Source organism: Mus caroli, unplaced genomic scaffold, assembly GCF_978045245.1.
Source record: "Mus caroli unplaced genomic scaffold, Mus_caroli_1 scaffold_12, whole genome shotgun sequence".
NCBI lineage: Eukaryota > Metazoa > Chordata > Mammalia > Rodentia > Muridae > Mus > Mus caroli.
The window spans coordinates 60,526,808-60,551,835 of NW_028227267.1; the positions used below are offsets into that span (position 1 = coordinate 60,526,808).

The 25,028-nt window shown below is 43.5% G+C and overlaps 1 protein-coding gene across 2 annotated transcripts in view; it reads right to left on the bottom strand.

Moving 5' to 3' along the window:
* Msra (methionine sulfoxide reductase A) overlaps positions 1–25,028 on the bottom strand; it is a 324,019-nt gene that overhangs the window by 192,125 nt on the left and 106,866 nt on the right. The gene's annotated exons all lie outside the window — the stretch shown is intronic.

The following is a 25,028-nucleotide window of genomic DNA, read 5'->3' on the forward strand; positions in this document are numbered from 1 at the left end:
ACCATACTGATGAAGTTGGTATTTAAGTAAGAAGGGTAGCAGCAGACTATGGCATCCACCAAAATTCAAGCACTATCACAACTGCCTTGAGGACTCCATGGATATCCAGGGCTTCTCAGCATTCCCCCAGCCCCGAAGCCTCACCACCAGTGTAAAGCAGGGGCTGGCAGAGATGGAATGAGCCTCTAGGTTAGGGCTTCCAGCATACACTTGTTCTCAAGACCCCCAAACAGAGAACTCTAGAAAATGCTCCATCTGAGCACATTTGATAATGTCCCTGGTAACATTCAAGTATTCGCACAAAAAAATATCTAGGAAGAACAGCTAAATCATGACATTCAGCATCCTTGTGACTTAAGAGTCACACTAGGTCTACTAAAGCCTGGCAAAGGGCAGCAAGGATACAATCTGGGTGAGTGCCAAAGGATATGAGTACAGAACCATCTGGTTCAGGTATGATGAGATATGACACTAGACTGTGGTGGGACCATGTCACAGCAGGTCTTAAGTTCCTATCTAAACTGTGGGTTTCTCAGCACCGTCTGCTGCATTGCCTGGGTGACGTGTTTTATTTTGTTAAGAATATATTTGTCTGTCTTCCCAATTTCTTTAACATCAATTGGTATTTAAGTTGAGATACTAAAAGAATGTTCCCAAGAGACATTGCCTCATTACAAATTTACAAATGCATTCACGATTGTACAGGGAATGATTATATCATGTTAGGCGTATTCATGACCTTGTTATTGTTCCATGTGGACATGAGATATTATTTGTGTCAAGTTGACAAGGGGTGGATTGTAGTGGCTATTTTTGGTTGTCAACTTGACTATATCTGTAATGAACTACAATCCAGAATTGGAAGGCTCACTTGTGATCCTAATCTGGAGGCTGGGAGATACAAGTTTCTGACCTGGATCTTAGTGGGGAGATCTTGAGCTATGGCTATGAATCCCAGAAGATTAAGACTGGGAGATCTCTGAGTTCAAGGTCATCTAGGACAAAGCAAGTCTCAGATCCAGGTGTGGTGGCACACACCTTTAACCTGGGCCACACCTTCTGCTGAAGACCTACATAATTGGAAGAAGGAAGATTTGCTCTCTCTTTTTCGACTGTTTGCCTTATGGGACTGAGCAACTGTTAGATCCTTGGACTTCCATTTACAGCTGCTGCTGACCATTGTTGGGAGTTGGACTACAGACTGTAAGTCATTAACAAATTCCCTTACTATATAGAGACTACTCATAAGTTCTATGACTCTAGAGAACCCTGACTAATACACCAATGTAACCACAGCTCTCTTTCAACCTGGAAAAAAAAAAAAAGTCTAAATTTCATGACATAAACTCCCAAGTACCTGCCTGTATCCATCAAAATTGCTGCTGCTATAGCACTGTCTGAGCAGTCAGTCTCAAGGAAGAACTGTTCACTTGGCTCAGTCTCAGAGTCTAGGTCTGTCATAGCAGGGAGGCAGGATGGAACAGAGCGCCCGCTGGGAAGCAGAGAGGACCTGTGTCTGTGGGCTCTTTCCTTCTCCTCCTTTATTCCACCAGGGCCCCCGCAATGCTACTCACACTCAAGGAAGGTTCCCCACCCCTTTTGCTAATGGAATCACCCTCATGGACACGCCCAGAGGCATGCTTTATGAACCTTCTAGGAAAGTCTCAATGCAATCAAATTGACAGTCAAGATTAACTATATTTTCCCCATCTCCGCTGGCTCCCCATTATGCTGAGGCTAGAGTCAATGCTTTTGGTGGCCTTCGAGCATCTGTAAGGAATGGTTCCAAAGTCTCTCCTCCCTCTACTACAAATACCTCTACCATCACCACAAGGATTGCACTAAACATTCCTGTTACTACATGGACAAAGACCAAATCTCCCAGGGACTGGTTAGGAGGGCAGTGGCCATATCCTATTATCCTGGCATGCAATGACACAAAAGTGTTCAGTAAGTATTTGTTAAGCTAATAAATGAAGCAAAAGGCATTTAAAAGTCTCTTCAAGACAATATGAAAGACATAACTTATTTGATCCAGTGCATAGACACACATACACTCACAAACACACACATACTGCTCTATTACTTAATGGGCGACAGTCTAAGAAATGGATTATCACTTTTCTGTATGTTTACACAAACTAAGCTGGCCAAGACATCAGTAACTTTGCAATGAAATCTTAGTGGGGCACCATCAACTATAGCCTGTTGTGACTCAACTATTGTTGTAACATATGAGCAAATGGATTATATCTGTCTGTGTTCATGTATGTGTGAGTACGTGTGGAGACCAGAGGACAACCTCAGCTGTCATTCCTCAAGTGCCACTTGCCATGTTCTTTGAGACATCATCTTTCACTGGCCTGGAAGTCACCGATTAGGTTAGATTGGCTGGTCAGCCCAGGGAGCCACTGTACCTGACTCTCCAGCACTGAAAGGGCAAGCACACTCCCATGCCTGGTTTGTCTAAGTGTGCTCAGGTCCTTGTGCGCGCAAGGCAAGCACTCAAAACCTAAGCACACATGGTCAGTCCTATAATATACTTTTAAAAAATACAAAGATTATGTTTCCCTCATAATGACAGTGAACATTTAAAATAGCCACTCATAAATAGTGCCCCAGTGGGGTAGCCTAGGCAGCAGGGAGCTAACGTCTCACCCTCATATGTTGGGGTTCCCTTCCTAGCTCCTTCTCTCCTTGCCTCTGGGAAGACTCAAAGCTGACAGAAGTAGCCATGAAAATGTTGCCCACTGGACAGGAAAGAGGAAGTCTGTGTTGTCCTCTCTGGTGAAAGGCCCCTCTTTCCTCCTATATTCCAGAGCCTGAGGCCCAAACATAATCATTTCTATCAATTGATTTTGCATTTTCTTCTGGAATACAGATCATTGGGTCTTATGTCAGCCCTGTAGCAATCTATGCAACATTAGAAAGCAAGAGCTAGGACAGGCTAGGGATGACAGGGTGGGCTCTGGAAGGAGATCATCTGACCTTTACCCTTTCCCATGTCCTGGCTATATGATCTTGATCTATAACTAACCTGTGTGAGACTTTGTTTCCTCGTTTCAACTACTTCATGAGTGGCTTTGAGAATTATTAATTTAGGTATGGAAAGCCTGTCATACTGCAAATAGTGCACAACTGTAAGACTAGCATTGGAATCTGTGTAGGAGACTTCCATTAAAAAAAAAAAAAAAAAAAGACAAGATTTGAGTCAGGAGACAGTGTCCTCCTCCTCCCCCTCCTCCCTCCGTCCTCCTCCTGGACGTCTGTGCTCATGGCAGACATTACTAATCACTCAGCATTCTCTCATCCCTAAACGTGACCTCAAATTCCATTCTCATTATAAGAGCTCAGAGAGTCGGTTATCATTCAGAGACAGAATCTGGAGTAAAATGACCTGCCATTCCTGCCCTGAGTGAATGAAACAGAAAGATGGAACCAAAAAAAAGATGTTGTTTTCCTCCTCACTTGTACCAATCAGTTGCAGCAATGATTGACCAAGTACCAGGCAGTAGTTAGGACCCACTCGTCTGTGGTGGATGGAATCCAGGTTGATGCTTCCGACTTCAGGCAGTACCAACCTTGTACCCCCTTTCTCTATCTGACTGACAGCCTTGCCGCATAGTACCACAGTTAACCTGTCCTTCCTTGTTTGCCTGTGGGTTTTTGAGGGGGAAGGCTACTGTTTTGTTTTGTTTTCCCTTTTGAGTTTTCCTCTTTTCCTGGTGCCTCCTTTGAATCATTGCTCATAAGTTCTGAGGCCATGATTAAGTAAAATAAGGATTACTTTAACACAGGTACCTCGGTACTGCAAACATCAATTTGGTAGCCAAGATGGCTGCCAAGCGGCTAATGTGTGGGAAGGCAGACAAAGAGACAATCTATATCCTAGGCAAGGCAGAGTGGAATGGTGCAATATTTCATCATGTCCCTCAGAACAATACACAGCTTAAAACTGTTTAAGTTTATGACTTCTAGAATTTCTTCTTTTATTGTTTTGGATTATAGTTGATCCCAGGTCACTAGAACCTCAAACAGCAAAATTTCAGAAAAGAAACAATATAGTATCCAGCTTTAGAGTAAGGAGGGAGTAGTAGGAGGGGCATGTGAGGAATGTGAGTCCATTAAAACCCAGACATGACAGCACATGGAAGGTAGAGGCAGAAGGATCGGGAGTTCAATGTCAACTTCAGCTATATAGAGAATCTGAGGCTAGCCTGAGCTATACAAGACCCTGTCTCAATAAACAAACAAAACCCAGCAATAAAGGATTTGTTCCTGGAAGCCATAAGAACATTGCCCATTGAAACTCCACTACGGCAACATATCTAAGGTTGTTGGAGACCACAGAGTGAGACAGCCTTTAAACATATTACATTGCTTAACAGTTTCGGGGTGGCAGAGGTGTTTGTAAATGGTAGCATTTGTAAGTTTATACTTCAAAATCAGTAGTGTGATTCACAACAGAAACCGGCTAGCTCACCAAACAGAACAACACTGTATTAACTGAGTCTTCACTATTGATTCCTGCAGGGAAGGACAGGAGGGGTGACAGGCAGAGACATCTGTGGCCCAGTCACAGCAGGGTAGAGGCCTCCAATCTGGCTGGCTGAGCACATGTCCCTGCCCCTGCTCCCTGCTCAGTAGGGGCCCTTCCAAAGCCATGTGTGCAGCCCATGGTGATGCTGTGTCCTCTGTCAAGGGTATATGAGGATGGGGGTGGATTTTCATCTATTCTGAAAGCCTCACGGTTGAGGAACACAAAGGTTAATGTAAGCAAGGGTCAGAGTTAACTCTGCCAGGCATTTTGAAAGGGGCTCGGGGGACATGTTCAAGGCTTCAGAAGACACTGATGCCACTGGATTTTGTTCTGTGAAAGTCTAAGATGCTCTAAATGTTATGGCAGTTTTCTTTCTTGAACAAAGGACAGCAAACTGCCTAATAGCGTGCCTGCAATAATTCAGATCCATACATAACCACCCAGCCCTAAGCAATCTGACTTGTGTTCAAATTATGACGGCTAAAACCTATATCATATGGATAAAGAGGGTGGCAGGTGGCAGGGAAATGGAAGGCTGGGGAATGCAGACCCCAATCCTTAGGCTTCTCCTGAGCCCAGGCTCCTCCTGACTGACTAGTCAATGGGATATTGCCCAGTAAGAGAGTCTAAGAACAATGGCTGCTGTCCCAGAAGTCCTTCTCAGCCACTGGAACTCAGAGTCACCACAGTGTAGGAAGAGCTCTTGGACCCAACTATGCCTGAGACAAGAACTTGCCACAAAGTACTAAGCTCACTTCAGCCCACAGACACTGAGGAAAGGAGGACTGAAAGCTGACGCAGGACATGAGCTTAGCATCTATGCCTCCATTTTGCGTCTTCTCTTCTGCAGGCTACTTGCCTTTAAATCAGATTCCTGCTCAGCCCTACAATAGGCATTCAGATCATGCAGTGACTGCCTCGAACTAGCAATGTAAGGCTGATTTGCCTCAACTTTGCCTAACTTCTCTTGCCCTTCTTTAAAACTGGGATTTCAAGATCCCAGGAGCACTTGTTCTTGTGGGCAGGTCACCCCTTGTGGGAATAGGACTTTCACCACCAAGTGGTAACAATCACCCCATGATGAGCCACCTAAGATAGCCTCATACTCAGGAGCAGTTGTCTAGTGTGGAGAACTGATTGAGTAGTTGAGCAATATCTATCCTTAGAACCATGGGGTCTTCAAAGAACCAGACCTGAAATAATGACCATACCATTGTTTACCAAGATGGCCAGACTGAACACATTTGACCCCATTTTGTTCCTTCCTCAAGCACACGTGACAGTGTTCTGAAACATATGGTTTAGAATACCATCCCTCGGCTTCCCCACATGGCCATACCAAGTGAGAAATCCCTTTTTTTATGTTCCCAGCCCTTCAGAGTGGTAAGTGGTAGTAACTGTTTTATTGGGACAAAACCCTCACCCTGACAAAATAGCCTGATAAAAGCAACTGTGGATGGGGGTTGATTTGGCTTATAATTCCAGGTTATAGTACTTCACTAAAGGCCAGTCTTAGTGGCAAGTTCTTGAGACAGCTAGTCACCTCATATCTGCAATTGTGAGGGCTAAAGTTATGTTTTAAGTTTAAATTACAATGAGATCTATAAAACAAAAATGCCTCTAACCTATGATCCCCACTTGCCCAAGGACAGATAACTTCCTGGAATGCTGGGGGCTGCTGTTCATACAAAGCAGCAAGCCACAGGTTCTCACTACTGCAAACAAGGTTGGTTGCCCCAACTACACAGGGTGTGCTTGATCACATGTAGGCAGAACGTATGTAGACAGGAAGTATGTTAGGATGTATGCTTGCCTCCATTGGACAAAGGCAGGAAACCCCACAGCCTTGTGGGGTTTGCCTCTATAAAAGCACCTGACTAATGTGTGCACTATCATTCTCTTGGAATTCCAGGTATGGACCTGGCCAGTGCCTATCTATAGTCTTGTCCAGAATTAATTTGTTTGCTGGTTAGTAGCTTTCTTCACGGTTATGTGGTTAAGGGCCTCTGGCCCATAATATGGTGCTGCTCACAATGGGCTAGGTCTTCCTACTTCCATTAACAATCAAGACAAGCCCACTTAGACATGCGCACATGACGATCCTATCCAGGAGATTCCCACTTCCATTAACAAGCCTCATAGACATGTCCTCGTGACAATTCTATCCAGAAGATTCCTTCCTTAATTGAGCATCCCTTCTCAAGTAAGTCTAGGCTGTGTTGAGCTGGCAGTTCAAACTAACCAGTACTGCTTCTAAGCAATGACCCCTGATGATGAACATTCTCACTGGGCCTGAAATGGAAAGAAAAGTCTACTGACCTCCCAGAACAAGAGTCTACCAATCTCTTCCCCTAACTCTTTGTTGCTCCTTCTCTGGATCATACATTCAAGGCATCTGGTGGAAGTAAGTAGGGTTCCCATGTATCCCCCAAGATCTAATTTTGGACCAGTCATCTTTAATGGAGAGTTCTCTCCAGAACACAGACCAGATCCTGCCTTGAGTCCCCTCCACATCATAAGGACAGTTTGTATGTCACTCAGATGTAGAACAGGGACTCTAGGGAAGGAGAGAGAACAGTCTCTAGCTAAGCAGGCCCATGGAGTCCTGTCTGCTTTGGCCATTCTGTTTTTACAGTTTGGGGACACAGCAATTGGGTAAAGGTTAACAACAACAACAGCAACAAGAACTAAGTTATGACGTTCTAAGATAGAAGATTATATAATCATTTCTAAAGTATTATCATATGTGTTTTTTCTATGGCCTCAGGAAGTGAAAGGAATAGGGATGAGAGAGCAGGTTACAAGAGCCGTGCTTGGTAAGGAAAAGACAAAGACACAGATAAATGGCAACAGGACAATGGCTGCTGCCATGTGCTAGGTTGTGGGGGGTTTTAGTCAACTAAAAATAAAAGGGAAAAAATTTAAATCAGTATTTTAAAAAATAATCAAATTGTTTTCTTCTGGGCTCACTCTGGTATACAGCTCTAGAGAAGAAGGCAAGTTTCTCTGTATGACAGTCACCGGCAGGCCAGTGTGCTGCCCGCCCCTCCTGTCAGGACTCACCAAGCCCTTCCCGTCGATGATCCAGGCACCGTGAACTCAGTCTTGCCCTGAGGGACAAGAGCTCAGCTGCTCTGGGACTTGCAATGGAGGCAGCTGTGTGGCCAGGCTATTTGTTTCTGTCTGATGGAGGCAGAGACATTGCTCCGGACTGGAGCAGGGCTGATGAGTTCATTAGTTCAGAAGCTGAAGAGACAGACGTGTGCAGGAAGGATGAGGAAGGTTGACACGGGGGGTGGGGGGGAGCAGATCGGCCCTGGCATGCATGGTGCAGCGGAGGAACCCATCCTCTAGCCAAACAAACTGGGAAGCTTATGGGTTGCTGGTTCTCTGCCAGGCTCTGTGCTTCATGTCAGTGACACAAAGAGAAAGATGAAGTGTCTTCCCTGTCATCACCCTTCAGTTCGCGCAGCCATCCCCCTCCTCGGGACTGCTGGTCATATACGTGCGCCCCAGCTCTTGCACCAGAGCAGGCTGGTGCTCTTAAAGCTCCCTGCTCTGCTGCAGCCCCCAGGGCACCTAAGATCCCAGACTCACCACATCACCCCAAGAAATGCAGTTCATCATCATCCCTTTCAGCTAGAGCATTTCATGTTGGGGATACTTTTAATAATCACCACACTGAAGCACTGCAGCTAACTTCTGCACTTGAGAGTGCACATGTTGTAGGATGGAAATTTCCTGACTTCATGAAATCTCCCCCCATTAACACAAGTAATTCCTAATGACTATCAAAATCAGATCGTCTTGGAGTAGAGGAGATAGTTCAGTTAGGAAAGCACCTGCCCTCCAAGCACAAGGCTCTGAGTTCAAATGGTCAGCATTTATATAAAAAGCAAGCAAGCATGCTTGCACTCATCGGTAACACCAGTGCTGAGGAGGGGGGACAGGAAATCCTTGGAACACAATGGCCAGCCAGTCTAGTCAATCAGTGAATGGCAGGTTCTGTGACAGAGTCTGCCTCAAATGGCAATGTGGAGACCAATAGAAGAACATACCTATGTCATCATCTAGCCTCTACATGCACATGTGTGTGGCACATGTGCACACATGCTGCAAACTCACAGGTACCTACATATCCACTATTACATACATTGAAAAACAGATAATCTTGAGAGTATAAATTGCATTTAAAATTAAGCTACCTTATGGATTAAGATCTGTGTTTTAGCCAAAGGATTCAGTGACGTCCTTGTAAATGGAACAGTTGAAAATGCCAGCATACAGGAGTAAGTCAAGACCAGTCCCTTCTACACTAACATGTCTCGGTGTTTTATGACTTCTAAAGCACAATGTAGATTTTAATATGCATAGTAAACAGCAAAATCATACTTCTAATATTGTTTTTAAAAAATTTTGTCTTCTAAGAGTGGTAGGGGCTGGGCTTTGCTGGTTCACATTGCTTTATGGCCCTGGTATATGGCTGATGCAAAGCTATTCACTTTCTCCCTGATAGTTGTTAGAGAAATCAGTTTGGGCATATTAAAATAACAGCTTCACAGCACAGTCAAGTCCTTGGAATGTAATTAAGGTGCATAGACCTCAGAGGCATCTTCTCCGCCAATCACCAGCCACATTATTTCCTGGGAGCCTACCCCAGCGCTTCCTGTGCACACTGAAGTCAGCTGCCACTAACAGTTGCACACAGCACTGTGCAGAGCAGGCAGTTCACAGTTCACTGACAGCCCAGAGCACTCTGCTGATATTTTCTTTCTTCTCTGTGAACCCGTCAGCAGCCCAAGCAGGTAGCTACACTCTCGCTTGATGGCACATGGGTTGCATGGAGGTGGCACATGGTGCTGTCAGCTGTCAGTCAGCAGCTGAGCAGGAGTGGCCGGGCGACTCCCCACCCCCACCCCCTTCCTTTCTGACAGTGATAAATGGTCAGCCTGGTACTCAGCTAAGCCAGAGGGGCCCAGTCTTCCCCATGCAATCTGTTCCGGCGGATAGCCCCTTCCCTACAGCGTCTCTGGCAGTATCAGGCAGCATTATACTTAGGTCCGGGCCGGAGAGGACCTCGTTGGCTTTGTGGCTGCTACTCTCCCATAGAAAAGGAATTTTGGCATGATTTTGTGCTTGGAAGCACAGACTATAGCAGTACAAACCTCATAGTAAACTCATCTCTGTTCATTCTCCTTTCACACAGGGAATAAAGCAGACACAGCTAAAAACATGTGATTTTAAGAAAGACAAATTGTGGTGGTCTGAACACAGTGGTGGCTTTGTACAGGATGGCCTCTGTTAAATGAAGAGGCACCCGGCTTCTGAAGTCATTGTCTGTTTCAGGAGATCATAAAGGAAGAAAAGATTCTAAGGATAAAGAGGTGGGACACTGGCAAGGTTCAGCACAGACTGGATCTGCAAGATAAGATACTGTTCCTTTGCTTATGGATAAGTATTAAATGCAGGGTTCATATAGAAAACAGAGCATCAGCGACATTCTGTTATAGAAAAAAAAAAAAAACCCTGTGGGATAAGAAGGCGCCCTCATATGGAACAAGGGAGGGTAAGTATAGGAGAGTATGTATGACACACTGAAGTTTGCTTAAAAAACACACAACACACATGCACACGTGTGGGTGTACACACACATGTATATGCACTCATGCATACACATGTACACGTGCAACAAACCATCCTATTAATTTGGGGCTCTGTTCTTGGTGATATGTTTCCTTTTTGGAAATACAAATACCAAACATTTCAACTGTTCACAGTTACCATGGTAAACACCATGTAGCCCTGGAGCCTGTTCCTAAGCTGAAAGTTGTTGAACTACTCAGGGCTCACAGACTGCACCCAGCCTTGTGACAAAGTCCCCAGATGACCCCCTTCTGAATCACAAAAGCAATTCTGCAACAACTTTGAAACGGCAAGGGGTTGAGAACACCCTAAGAGTCCTCAAGAAAAGAGGGGTGCTGTGTTTCCCCTTGAAAACTGTTGTGTGGCCTCCAGAGCATGTTTAAAAGAAGGAAATATTTTTAAAACACCAATCTCTCCAAATTCTAGACAGGACTTGGAAATGATTAAAAGCAAAACTGAAAATGTCTCTGGGTTTCTCTCTCTTTTATTTTAGGGGAGAACAGAGGGAGAACACTGTGCCTGTTTGAATTACTTCTCTGCCGGGCTACCTCTCCAATTTTCATCTTTTCTGTTTTTGTCATCACTGTTATTTTCCTCCACATCGTGGGGACACACTTCCTGGAAGTCTGGTGATTTTTAAAATTGGTTTGAATATTTCATACTTCTATCAAAAAATAAGTTTTATGATGAAGCTGTCAACTGAACAATATGTCAATAATTTTTTTTTTAAATCCAGGCCCTCAGGATGGTTCAGCAGGTAAGAGTACTTGCTGGGCAAGTCTGGCACCCTGAGTTCAATCCCTAGAACCTTTGTAAATGTGAGGGAGAGAACCAATTCCACAAAGTTGTCCTCTGATCTCTACATGAGTACCACGGAACAGGCACCCACAAGTCTTTCTCTCCCAAGTCCCAACATATACAGACAGACAGACATACACACATATATATACATACACACACACACATATACACACAGAAACAAAAATACACACAGTAATACACACACATACACAGAGAGAGAGAGAGAGACCACTTAAAATCAACTCTTCCTAGAGTTGTTCTGGGATAACGGTGCATTCATGGCTAATTAAGGGAAGTTGGATAATTCAGGCAGTGTCCACATTGAGAAACATGATGAACAGAAATCTCCAACCCTGGCTATAGAAGTGACACAGAAAGGCCTTCTGTGATTATTTTTAGTTGTCTTTCTATGCTAATAAGAACATCTAAGCATTGCACACATGGCTCTGGGCATCTAAATTCATAAAGGGACAGAGTTGAGGGCAAAATGCTGAGTGTCTAATATCTTCCTTGTGTGTGTGATCAAGCAAGCACTTGCAGATTCTGGTGATAGGTCACTTCTGGAGAAATGGCCTAATGACTGGTTGGGCCTCTGCTGAATGGAATGGGAGCAATTTTTACAAATACAGGATTCGGGAAGGACGAAGGCAAAAGTGCCTTCCATAGGGTCTACACTGGGAACAAACTGAGGTCTGCCTCTGCAGGGAGCATCTGCTTCCACAGAGATATGCCTAGAGGGGGTCCAGAATGGACCACAGGTTTTGGGAAAGCCTGATTTAGACCCCACAGCCTCAGAAACGGAGCAGATAACTATGGCCTGTCAAACATCACTTACAAAGAGAATTAGCACAGACCCTGCAGAAAATCTGATTTTGAGTGAGTTATACCTTGATAGGTCTGCCAGGTTCTTAGTGCTAAGAGTAAATTACTGTAATCAGTGTTTCCTGTCACGTTCCTATCTGCAGACTGAGAGCTCAGAATGTAAACTACTGTGGGAAATGCTTCTGGGAAGCAGACAAGGGATCGCAGGTATGAACCAACCAGTACCCCAGAGCTCCCAGGGACTAAACCACCAACCAAAGACGACACATGGAGGGACCCATGGCTCCAGCCGCATGTGTAGCAGATGCCTTGTGGGACATCAGTGAGAGGAGAAGCCCTTGGTCTTGTGAAGGCTCGATGGCCCAGTGTAGGGGAACTCCAGGACAGGGAAGCAGGAGTGGGTGGGTTAATGAGCAGGGGGAGAGGGGAGGGAGGAGAGGGAAGGGGAGGGGAAATGAGGAAAGGGGATAAAATTTGAAATGTAAATAAAGAAATATCTAATAAAATTGTGTGTGTAAAAAAATAAATACATTTATTAATCTTTTTTTAAAAATGAGGTGCCCTGAAGTAAGTTTATAAGGCAGATACCTGAGGACCAGGACCCATTCCCCACGAACATGCTGGCATATGTGCTGGTAAGTCACCCCACATGGGCCTACTTGGCCTGTGATGAGTCTTCAATATAACTATGTGGTCCAGGATTCTGGCCTCTATATTTTTGCAGTGAGAGAATACATTTTTCTGCATAGCACCAAGAAAACACCCTCCATACTGATAACTTGTTACTTGGGGACCAAGCTGGCCCAGCTACTAACCTGAAACAAATCTCACCCCATCGGGAACAGATTCCCTCCCAGCTTAGGGCAGAAACCACTTGTTTTAGAACACCCATCATTTGACTAATTTCTAATTCCAAGGCCCATTCCATATTATGAGATGAAGCTCAGGGTCGCCCAGAAAGCTGGATCCCAGGTGCCAGCCAGGCTGTGGTGTTATCTGAAAACTCCGTGTTGGTGGGGCTTGGTGAGTTTGAGGGCAGATGCTCCCCCAGTTTCAAGTTCATAGCCATGACTTCTCTGCTCTACTGTCAAGAGGTGGGGTTTGGTTGCCTTTCCCTTGAGTGTGGGCTAGGCTTAGTGGTGTGTCTCTGTTGGATGGAACGCAACGAGAGGGATGGGAGGGAGGTCAACTCTCAGCACAGGGAGTAGCTGACATCTGTCTTAAGTGCTCTCTCTTCTCTCCTGGGTGGCTTATGGCATGAGGCATTATGACCACGGGATGATGAGGCAGCCCTGTGAGGAAGTCCACCTGACAAGACACTAAGGCCCTCAAAAGGTCACATGAGTGAAACTGTCGAGATGCAGACCGTTTGACACGCAGCAGTCTCCTGAGAGACCCTGACCTATTAGACCACACCCAGACCACCAGGAGACAATAGGAGATTGTTGTTTTAAGCTGTGAGTGTTGGAATTGCTTATTGTCCAGAAATATGAAAGTAATATAGTAATATGTTCTAATGAAGGAAACAATGCAATTTTTTTCAAAGAGGATCTAATTAAGCCAAGAAAGCAAACCATTTTTTATAAAGCTAATTTCCATAGGGGGTGAAAAACACATTTCCAGTCTAACTGATTCACAAATCAACGCCTGGAATACAAGCCATTTCTAAGTTGGAGACACTGGCTATGTGATTTATTCTCTCCACAGATGTGTCCCGTCACGAGTCCCATGTGTTGGCATTGCTAAAGCAGCATTTCCGAACCAACAGAGTCTAGGGATGGTGCAGAAACTATCCAAGCCCAGCTTTTAGCGTTTCCACGATAATTTTGGCCATTTTTATTCATTTGTGCTATCCAGGGGATTGTTAGTGCCTTCTCCTGCTGCTTTGTTTGGGGAAGTTCTAGCTCTGCTTTGCAGGGCTTAAGAAAACAATGAAGAAAAAATGTTTTCCCAGAATTCCCAGAGAAGCAAAACTTAAATTCATGCCAAAGGCCTCACTACAACAGCAAGACTCTTCTGGATCTTGGTGGAGTTTGGCTCCGTTGGCTGGTTATGTAGCTGAGTTTGAGAGCTTTCTTCCCCTCTTTGTTTATATGAAAGTGTAGAGATGGTTAGGTTGCCTTTACTTGTGTGAAACACTGACAGATCCTTTTTGTCTCTGGTGTAAAGGGAATAAAAATCAAGTCTGGAAACTTTAATTGTGGCTGACGTTGGGGGCGGTTGTCAGGTGAATGCACAGCAGTGTCTCCCACTCGTCATGAAACTGAGGACAAAAAAAAATATCACAGCTGACAAAAGTCTTAACTCAAAGGGTGCTTACCAGAAATTCTTGTGTAACAGTCTAGCTCCAATTAAGCAATGGAAACTGCACAGTAGGCTAACCAGGGGAAGTCCACAATTCTAACTATAATAAAAGAGTCACTATTGGGGCTGAGGAGCCTTGCCATGTACACCAAGGGTGAGGGAGAGGTATAGGGAAAGATAGGCTTGGGAAAGGAGGGCGTGCTTCAGCAGGAACTCTTCGAAAGATACTGAACTTTTCTTCCTCAGGAGACAGGCAACATACACCCAGTATAACCACTGTGCCTGTGCAGTTGGAGTCCAGGTCAAGATCCTAGCATAGCTGCAGGGGTGCCAGGCACAGCTGTGAGCAAGAGCACTGTTGGCCTGGGCAGCACAGGAGCCATGGCCTCCCCTGGAATGGTTCTCACAGAGCTGAGTCTAAGATAGAAACTCCATCCTGGAACCATGGCTAGGCAGGTCATGCTGGACGTACTCACACCCCTGCCCACTTTGAGTCCATAAGAAATGTGTCAGGAGAGACCTGTTCCAGCAATGTGCCCTGGTCCCCTCTCCCAAGAGCACTTTACACTCGTATCCTGTGAAATGAACAATAGCAAAACAATCCCTGTGTTCCTCTCGGCTTATACAGAGGAGCATAAATGGAAACAAGCAGCAGCAAACTAAACTCTCACACACCTCGAGAGATGAAGATTACCCAAGTAACAGAAATTTTGACATAGAAACTTTATGTTGATATATTTTCCCTGGAAAGTTCTGGATACATTTAAAGAACAGAGACCATCATGTAACCTTTGTAACCTACTTCATGAAAGAGAGAACCCACAGCTTTCCTAAGCTTATAAGACCTGCCTGACCATGATGTCAAAACCAGAAGAAAACAAACAAAAAACAAAACAAAACAAAATCTAAAGAACCACAGACACTTCCTTGTGAGCATAAACACAAAAACCCTTTAAGAATACTGAATGAAGAAATATAGCAAAAGGCTAGGAATCATGGCCCAGTGGGTTGACCCAAGAAGTTGTCATTTTGACATTCAGAAAGCCCAGTACTACTAATACATATAATAGACTAAACATGAGGGTGTGGGAGGGAGGTGATAGTTTCCTGCTGAAGGACTACATTTCCCAACATCCTTTGCAGACTACAAACATCTTCTCTGACCCTAAAGGGGGTCACATCACACCTTCCTCTGGAAGGATTTTGGCCATCAGCAGCACACATGAGTGACAAAGATGCCTGCGGACTGAGAATAAACATGGACTGAATTAAGGTCAGATTAAGCCTCTCTTTCTGCCGTCCATCTCTCTACAGATGCCTTTTAAAATAATCTAACAGGGGAAAAATATCTAGATCTTCTCAAAGGATTCTTGAAAACATTTGACAATTCAGCATCTATTTGTGAATTTTTAAAAACTTCTTGGTAAACTAGGATGGAAGCTTAATACAGGACATCTTTTTTTAAAACTCACACATGACATGGTCTTTTTCCCTAGTATCATATTTAAAGGCAAAAAAAGAAAAAACCCCAAAAATTAGTGGTTTTAGCCTTAAATTGGGAACAGAGCAGGAATGTGCTTATACTTCACTTCTGTATTTAAGACACTTAATCTTTATTTAACACTTCATGTGTATTTAACATGGCAGTGAAAGTTCCGTCGGTTCCAAAATATACTACAATCAAATCAAAAACAAAAAAGAAAACCCTTCTTTTCATGCAAAAACCATGATAGCATCCTAAGAGAAGAAGCGTTGGTATTCGTAAGTCAAGCTTCTGACACTCACAGAGCATTAGATCGACACACAAAAGTAAACGAGATGTGTACATAATGGCAGTGGCCAAGTGGAAGTTGAGCTTTTATAGGGGGTTTACTGTAGCATCGCATAACAAGAAGTGCTTAAAGGAGATCTCTAGATTCATGCCCAGAGAACTACACAACATAACTGAGGGAAGTTAAAGGAGATTAAGGAAGTGGAAGACATACCATGTACATCATAGATCATAAGACTCGATATTCCTAAAATGATCCTTCCCCAAATCTGCTTATGTTTACTTACCATTTAGACATGGTCTCTTATAGGCCAGGCTGACCCTGAGCTCAGCTGTGCAGTTGAAGATGATTTTGGACTCTGGATGCTCTCACCTCTGCCTCCCAAGTGCTGAGATTTCAAGTGTGTGCCACCATGCCCAGCAGTGCTGGAGAGCACAGTCAGGGCTTCATGCATGCTAGGCAAACACCCTGGGAAGCTTTTGTTGATGTTGATAAATTGATTCTAAATGTTATATAGGGAAAATCAAATGATCCAAAGAACTGAAAATGATTCTAAAATATAAATTGGGAGACTTATACCACCCAACTCAAAGTCTTACTATAAGGTCAGGTTGGTGAGCTGTGAGCAGAAGGAGGGAACTGTAAGTAAATGGAACAGAGCAGAGAAACGCCCACTTAAATCTTGGCAAAGGCACTAACATTATCCAATCAGGATTCTTTAAAAATTGGTGATGAATCAGTTTGAAATTCAAATGTAACTAAATAAATGTCAACTCTTACTTCTTGCCCACACAGTTGACTTGACTGAACCTGACATAGATTATGGGTATGCTCACAACTTGAGTATTGATTTTTCCATTTTTTCCATCTCATTCAATTGGAATTTATCATTATGGATGGGGTCAAAACTAATGCTCTTCCCAAAATCTATACCTTTTTAGATTGCTATTTTCACATCCTAATAACAAGTCCTAAGCAAAACCTTAAGAGGAGAATGCTAATTGTTAGAGATTAGTGGAGTTTCCTAGATGACAACTTCATATGCTGATTACTCGAGCTTTAGCTACAAATCCACGTGTGGTAAATTCCACACAGCCATACACACACACAAAGTAAAGTACAGTGATGTAAAATCCCAAGAAAGTCTGACTTAACAGTATTGCAACACGTGGACTTGACATGTTGACCATACACAGCGAGGACTGCAGGGCCCTGGCCGAAAGGCGTCTTGGAACTCTGTCCCACTTTTATGATTTCTTATAGCTATTAAATCATTTCAAAAAAGGATTTTTTAGCTTGTGAGAAATCCTAAACATATAAATATATTACCTAATTGTTTCTAATGTGAGCTTACCAGTTGCTCCAGGTGCATAATGCAAGCCAGAAGGACTTTCCTTCTGAGGGCATAGTACTTGTAGGCCTACAGCGCTAACCCATTACGCAAATTAAAGTCCCTTGTTTTGTAGCCTATGTGCATAACCACTCCAAGGATGGACAAACAATAGTCCCTCTTCTCTAATAGAACAGAATCAGGACAGAATTACCTCAGAGAGAAATAATCAGAGAATAAATCCACTCCAACAGGGAACAAGATGTTAAAAAAAATCTTCTAAGCTTAATTTTAAGCCGATAACAGCACACAACTATAGCTTGATGATAAAACATAACGTAAATCGAAACATTTTAATACTGACAAGGGAGTCATGTCTTGTTATTACTGCCTCCCCCCAAGACCAGCAGACCCTAGTTTGCAGAGAAAGGTACGATACAAATGTTCCTTAGAGTGTGGGGTCATCTTGAAGGGTGGCTGTGTAAGTCAGAGCCCTGCACAGATTCCTGGCTGTCCCATTCCTACATATGGCAAGGTGGGGGTGAGGAGGAAGCTGGCCTGGTGCTAAGGAAACCAAGCTCTCTGCATGAGTCTCTGTTTCCTTTCTTGTGTATTGTGGTTAGAAACGTAAAATATCCACCATGTTCATGCATTTGAACAACTGGTCCCCAGCTGGGGGCACTGTTTTGGGACACTGTGGGGATTGAGGGTTATGGGCCACCTGCGCCCATGGCCTGAGCTTATCCCTCTACCTCCCTGCATCCTGACCCGCTGAGGTGTGCGTGAGCTCCCTCCCTCTCACACAGACACCAGCACAAAATGTGGGGTACTTCCATACCCTACCCATTGGGAGGCGTGAGCTACAATAAAGCCTTCCTGCCCTAAAATGCTCCTGTCGAGTATTGCATCCCTGTGCTTCTTTCCAAATCCTGCAAATAGTAATATTTAGTGGAAGTTTTCACTCCAAGGACTCCCAAGAATGGCTACAATGTAATCCCTGCAAGAGCTACCAGAAATCACAGGCTAAGTCCCCTGTGGATCACCTGGTAACCAAGAGCAGAGAAATACTCAGCTATGCTATCTTCGTGGACACAGAAGAGGACTGGCAGGCGGGTCTATCTTTTCCCAGCACAGAGGAGGGGCACTGAAGCAGTCCTCTGTGGCGCAATGGCAGGGACCCACGTCTTTCAAACCCATCAGAGATGAAAAGTAGAGCTAAAGTTGAAACCTGATGTAAGTCCCAGTTGAAAAGAACACACCGGGAAATTGTTCGAAAACAAAAGCAATCGTTCTGCCGACACTAAAAAGCATGAATTTACAGGATCAGCCGTTGGAATGGCTGATGACAGCTCATACAAAGAGATCTAAGCCTGGTATTTTTACAGAAACCAAAGCAAGACCTTTCTCTCTATACAGAGCTCAAAGATAAATGGCATATAGGATTTAAATCTAACATTTTCACTGAGGAGACAATAGCCTCCCAGCAAGCCTGACCTTATTTCACGCAGAGGCAGCTATCCACTTGCTGCTACCTCGCCCACCCCTTGCATCCCAGACACCACTGCCCGAAACCCTCTAGGTGACAAAGCTTTCACCCGCACTGGAAGCTTTGAATTGTACACGCTTTTAAGTGAATGAGCAAAGACAATTTTACCCACAGGTAAATGGTCACCATCCTACATTCCTAAGACAGATGTTGGCAAAACACTGTCAACCAACCAAATACAGTTTACCTCCTGTTTTTGTATGCTCCATGAGCTAAGGTTTGGGGTTTTGTTTTGTTTTGTTTTTTCCCTATTATTTTTTTAATGGTTGAAAAACAATCAGGAAGAAAAAATGGTTCTTGACACATTAAAACTCTATGAGATTCAAATTCAAGTATCATTAAGTAAGGTTTTACTGGAGTAAAGCCATGCTCACTTGTGTATGTGCTGTCTATGCTGCCTTCACAATAGCTGTAGTGAGGAATGGCAACCAAGACCGTATGGCCTACAAAACCTAAAACATTAACCATCTGGACCTTTATAGAAATCATTTGCCAGCCTTGTCCTAGAGCAGCTTGTGAGGAACGTGAGGATGTGATGTTGGGATGGGAGTGGGTCAAGACTTCATAAGAAGGACAAGTCCTCATGGACAGGGCTATGTGAGAAAGGACTGAAGCATAGAAGTCAAATTCGGCTCACCATGCTCATAGCCAGTGCAGTACTGGTCCATTACAAAGGGAGCATCAGCTGGACCCACAAGTGGGAAAGGGTAGAGTGTTCTGTAGCTTTGAGTATGCAGCACTAGTGAGCTCTGGTCCCACAGAATGTTGCCTTTGTTCATGTAACATCTCCGAGCTTCACTGTGCTTATTGCAAGGAATAACTGGGAATAAATATCCTTCTCTCTGAGTCAATGTGAAAAGGTGAGAGGATGGCCCATGTGAAAGAACTCAGTGCTAGCAGCAGGGCTCAGCTTTGAAAGATGAGGGAGGGGTTTCCATAAGAACATGGGGCTCCGGTAGGGCCACAGGCCTCACCCGGCCGGATCAGCGCCAGGGTAGCGGGAGCGCAGGGTTGCCTGACACCCGCCAGCTACCCACGACCCCCGCCGCAGGATTTTGAGACTGCTGGTGAGTGGAACACAGCTTCTGCTCCAATCCAATTGCGCGGGACCTGAGACTGCATTAGTTAGGGAAGCAGAAACCGGCCTGAGTAGGGCCACAGGCCTCACCCGGCCGGATCAGCGCCAGGGTAGCGGGAGCGCAGGGTTGCCTGACACCCGCCAGCTACCCACGACCCCCGCCGCAGGATTTTGGGACTGCTGGTGAGTGGAACACAGCTTCTGCTCCAGTCCAATCACGCGGGACCTGAGACTGCTCTGGTTGGGGAGAGAGAAATCCGGCCTACATAGGGCCACAACCCTCTTCCTGTCAGAAAAGTACCGGGGCAGCTGGGGCGCAGGGTCAGCTGACACTCACCAGCTACCCACAACACCCACCACAGGATCTTAAGACTTCTGGAGAGCGGAACACAGCTTCTGCTCCAATCCAATTGCACGCGGGACCAGAGACTGCATTAGTTAGGGAAGCAGAAAAACGGCCTGAGTAGGACCACAGGCCTCTTCCAGCTGGACCAGCACCGGGGTACCGTCAGCTACCCACGACCCCCGCCGCAGGATTTAGAGACTGCTGGTGAGTGGAACACAGCTTCTGCTCCAATCTTTAAATAGTGACAACGATAACAACTAACCCCAGAGATTACCAGATGGCGAAAGGTAAACGTAATAATCTTACTAACAGGAACCAAGACCACTCACCATCATCAGAACCCAGCACCCCCACTTCGCCCAGTCCAGGGCACCCCAACACACCGGAAAAGCTAGACACGGATTTAAAAGCATATCTCCTGATGATGATAGAGGACTTCAAGAAGGACTTTAATAACACACTTAAAGAAATGCAGGAGAACACTGATAAAAAGGCAGAAGACAATAAAGAGGAAGCACAAAAATCCCTTAAAGAATTGCAGGAGAACACTGCTAAAGAGTTACAAATCCTTAAAGAAAAACATGATAACATAATCAAACAGGTAGAAGTCCTTACAGAAAAACAGGAAAACACATCCAAACAGATGATGGAAATGAACAAAACCATACTAGACCTAAAAAGGGAAGTAGACACAATAAAGAAAACCCAAAATGAGGCAACACTGGAGATAGAAACCCTAGGAAAGAAATCTGGAACCATAGATACGAGCATCAGCAACAGAATACAAGAGATGGAAGAGAGAATCTCAGGTGCAGAAGATTCCATAGAGAACATCGGCACAACAATCAAGGAAAATGTAAAATGCAAAAAGATCCTAACTCAAAACATCCAAGAAATACAGGACACAATGAGAAGACCAAACCTACGGATAATAGGAGTGGATGAGAATGAAGATTTTCAACTCAAAGGACCAGCAAACATCTTCAACAAAATTATAGAAGAAAACTTCCCAAATCTAAAGAAAGAGATGCCCATGAACATACAATAAGCCTACAGAACTCCAAATAGACTGGACCAGAAAAGAAATACCTCCCGACACATAATAATCAGAGCAACAAATGCTCTAAATAAAGATAGAATACTAAAAGCAGTAAGAGAAAAAGGCCAAGTAACATATAAAGGCAAGCCTATCAGAATTACACCAGACTTTTCACCAGAGACTATGAAAGCCAGAAGATCCTGGACGGATGTTATACAGACACTAAAAGAACACAAATTCCAGCCCAGGCTACTATACCCAGCCAAACTCTCAATTAACATAGATGGAGAAACCAAAGTATTCCACGACAAAACCAAATTCACACATTATCTCTCCACGAATCCAGCCCTTCAAAGGATAATAACAGAAAAAAACCAATACAAGGACAGGAACCACGCCCTAGAAACAACAAGAAGGTAATCCCTCAACAAACCTAAAAGAAGACAGCCACAAGAACATAATGCCAACTTTAACATCAAAAATAACAGGAAACAACAATTACTTTTCCTTAATATCTCTTAATATCAATGGACTCAACTCCCCGATAAAAAGACATAGACTAACAAACTGGCTACACAAACAAGACCCAACATTTTGCTGCTTACAGGAAACTCATCTCAGAGAAAAGGATAGACACTACCTCAGAATGAAAGGCTGGAAAACAATTTTCCAAGCAAATGGCATGAAGAAACAAGCTGGAGTAGCCATTCTAATATCTGATAAGATTGACTTCCAACCCAAAGTCATTAAAAAAGACAGGGAGGGACACTTCATACTCATCAAAGGTAAAATCCTCCAAGAGGAACTATCAATCCTGAATATCTATGCTCCAAATACAAAGGCAGCCACATTCATTAAAGAAACTTTAGTAAAGCTCAAAGCACACATTGCACCTCATACAATAATAGTGGGAGACTTCAACACACCACTTTCACCAATGGACAGATCATGGAAACAGAAACTAAACAGGGACACAGTGAAACTAACAGAAATTATGAATCAAATGGATCTGGCAGATATCTACAGAACATTCTATCCTAAAACAAAAGGATATACCTTCTTCTCAGCACCTCATGGTACCTTCTCCAAAATTGACCACATAATTGGTCACAAAACAGGCCTCAACAGATATAAAAATATTGAAATTGTCCCATGCATCCTATCAGATCACCATGGACTAAGGCTGATCTTCAATAACAAAATAAATAATAGAAAGCCAACCTTCACGTGGAAACTGAACAACACTCTTCTCAATGATACCTTGGTCAAGGAAGGAATAAAGAAAGAAATTAAGGACTTTTTAGAGTTCAATGAAAATGAAGCCACAACATACCCAAACTTATGGGACGCAATGAAAGCATTTTTAAGAGGAAAACTCATAGCTCTGAGTGCCTCCAAAAGGAAACTAGAGAGAGCACACATTAGCAGCTTGACAACACACCTAAAAGCACTAGAACAAAAGGAAGCAAATTCACCCAAGAGGAGTAGACGGCAGGAAATAATCAAACTCAGGGGTGAAATCAACCAAGTGGAAACAAGAAAAACTATTCAAAGAATCAACCAATCAAGGAGCTGGTTCTTTGAGAAAATCAACAAGATAGATAAACCCTTAGCCAGACCCACTAGAGGGCACAGGGAAAGCATCCTAATTAACAAAATCAGAAATGAAAAAGGAGACATAACAACAGATCCTGAAGACATCCAAAACACCATCAGATCCTTCTACCAAAGGCTATACTCAACAAAACTGGAGAACCTGGATGAAATGGACAAGTTCCTAGACAGATACCAGGTACCAATGCTGAATCAAGATCAGGTTAATGATCTAAACAGCCCTATATCCCCCAAAGAAATAGAAGCAGTCATTAATAGTCTCCCAACTAAAAAAAGCCCAGGACCAGATGGGTTTAGTGCAGAGTTCTATCAGACCTTCAAAGAAGATCTAATCCCAGTTCTTCACAAACTATTCCACAAAATAGAAACAGAAGGTACTCTACCCAACTCATTCTATGAAGCCACAATTACTCTGATACCTAAACCACAAAAAGACCCAACAAAGATAGAAAACTTCAGACCAATATCCCTTATGAATATTGATGCAAAAATCCTCAATAAAGTTCTTGCTAACCGAATCCAAGAACACATCAAAACAATCATCCATCCTGACCAAGTAGGTTTCATCCCAGGGATGCAGGGATGGTTCAATATACGGAAATCCATCAACGTAATCCAGTATATAAACAAACTCAAATACAAAAACCACATGGTCATCTCGTTAGATGCGGAAAAAGCATTTGACAAGATCCAACACCCATTCATGATAAAAGTCTTGGAAAGATCAGGAATTCAAGGCCCATACCTAAACATGATAAAAGCAATCTACAGCAAACCAGTAGCCAACATCAAAGTAAATGGTGAGAAGCTTGAAGCAATCCCTCTAAAATCAGGGACTAGACAAGGCTGTCCACTTTCTCCATACCTATTCAACATTGTACTTGAAGTCCTAGCCAGAGCAATTCGACAACAAAAGGAGATCAAAGGGATACAAATTGGAAAAGATGAAGTCAAAATATCACTTTTTGCAGATGATATGATAGTATATATAAGTGACCCTAAAAATTCCACCAGAGAACTCCTAAGCCTGATAAACAGCTTCGGTGAAGTAGCTGGATATAAAATTAACTCAAACAAATCAATGGCCTTTCTCTACACAAAGAATAAACAGGCTGAGAAAGAAATTAGGGAAACAACACCCTTCTCAATAGTCACAAATAATATAAAATATCTTGGCGTGACTCTAACTAAGGAAGTGAAAGATCTGTATAATAAAAACTTCAAGTCTCTGAAGAAAGAAATTATAGAAGATCTCAGAAGATGGAAAGATCTCCCATGCTCATGGATTGGCAGGATCAACATTGTAAAAATGGCTATCTTGCCAAAAGCAATCTACAGATTCAATGCAATCCCCATCAAAATCCCAAATCAATTCTTCAACGAATTAGAAAGTGCAATCTGCAAATTCATCTGGAATAACAAAAAACCTAGGATAGCAAAAACTCTCCTCAAGGATAAAAGAACCTCTGGTGGAATCACCATGCCGGACCTAAAGCTCTACTACAGAGCAATTGTGATAAAAACTGCATGGTACTGGTATAGTGACAGACAAATAGACCAATGGAATAGAATTGAAGACCCAGAAATGAATCCACACACCTATGGTCACTTGATCTTCGACAAGGGAGCTAAAAACATCCAGTGGAAGAAAGACAGCATTTTCAACAAATGGTGCTGGCACAACTGGTTGTTAACATGTAGAAGAATGCGAATCGATCCATTCCTATCTCCTTGTACTAAGGTCAAGTCTAAGTGGATCAAGGAACTTCACATAAAACCAGAGACACTGAAACTTATAGAGGAGAAAGTGGGGAAAAGCCTTGAAGATATGGGCACAGGGGAAAAATTCCTGAATCGAACAGTAATGGCTTGTGCTGTAAGATCGAGAATTGACAAGTGGGACCTCATGAAACTACAAAGCTTCTGCAAGGCTAAAGACACCATCAATAAGACAAAAAAACCACCAACAGATTGGGAAAGGATCTTCACCTATCCTAAATCAGATAAGGGACTAATATCCAATATATATAAAGAACTCAAGAAGGTGGACTCCAGAAAGTCAAATAACCCCATTAAAAAATGGGGCTCAGAACTGAACAAAGAATTCTCACCTGAGGAATACCGAATGGCAGAGAAGCACCTGAAAAAATGTTCAACATCCTTAATCATCAGGGAAATGCAAATCAAAACAAC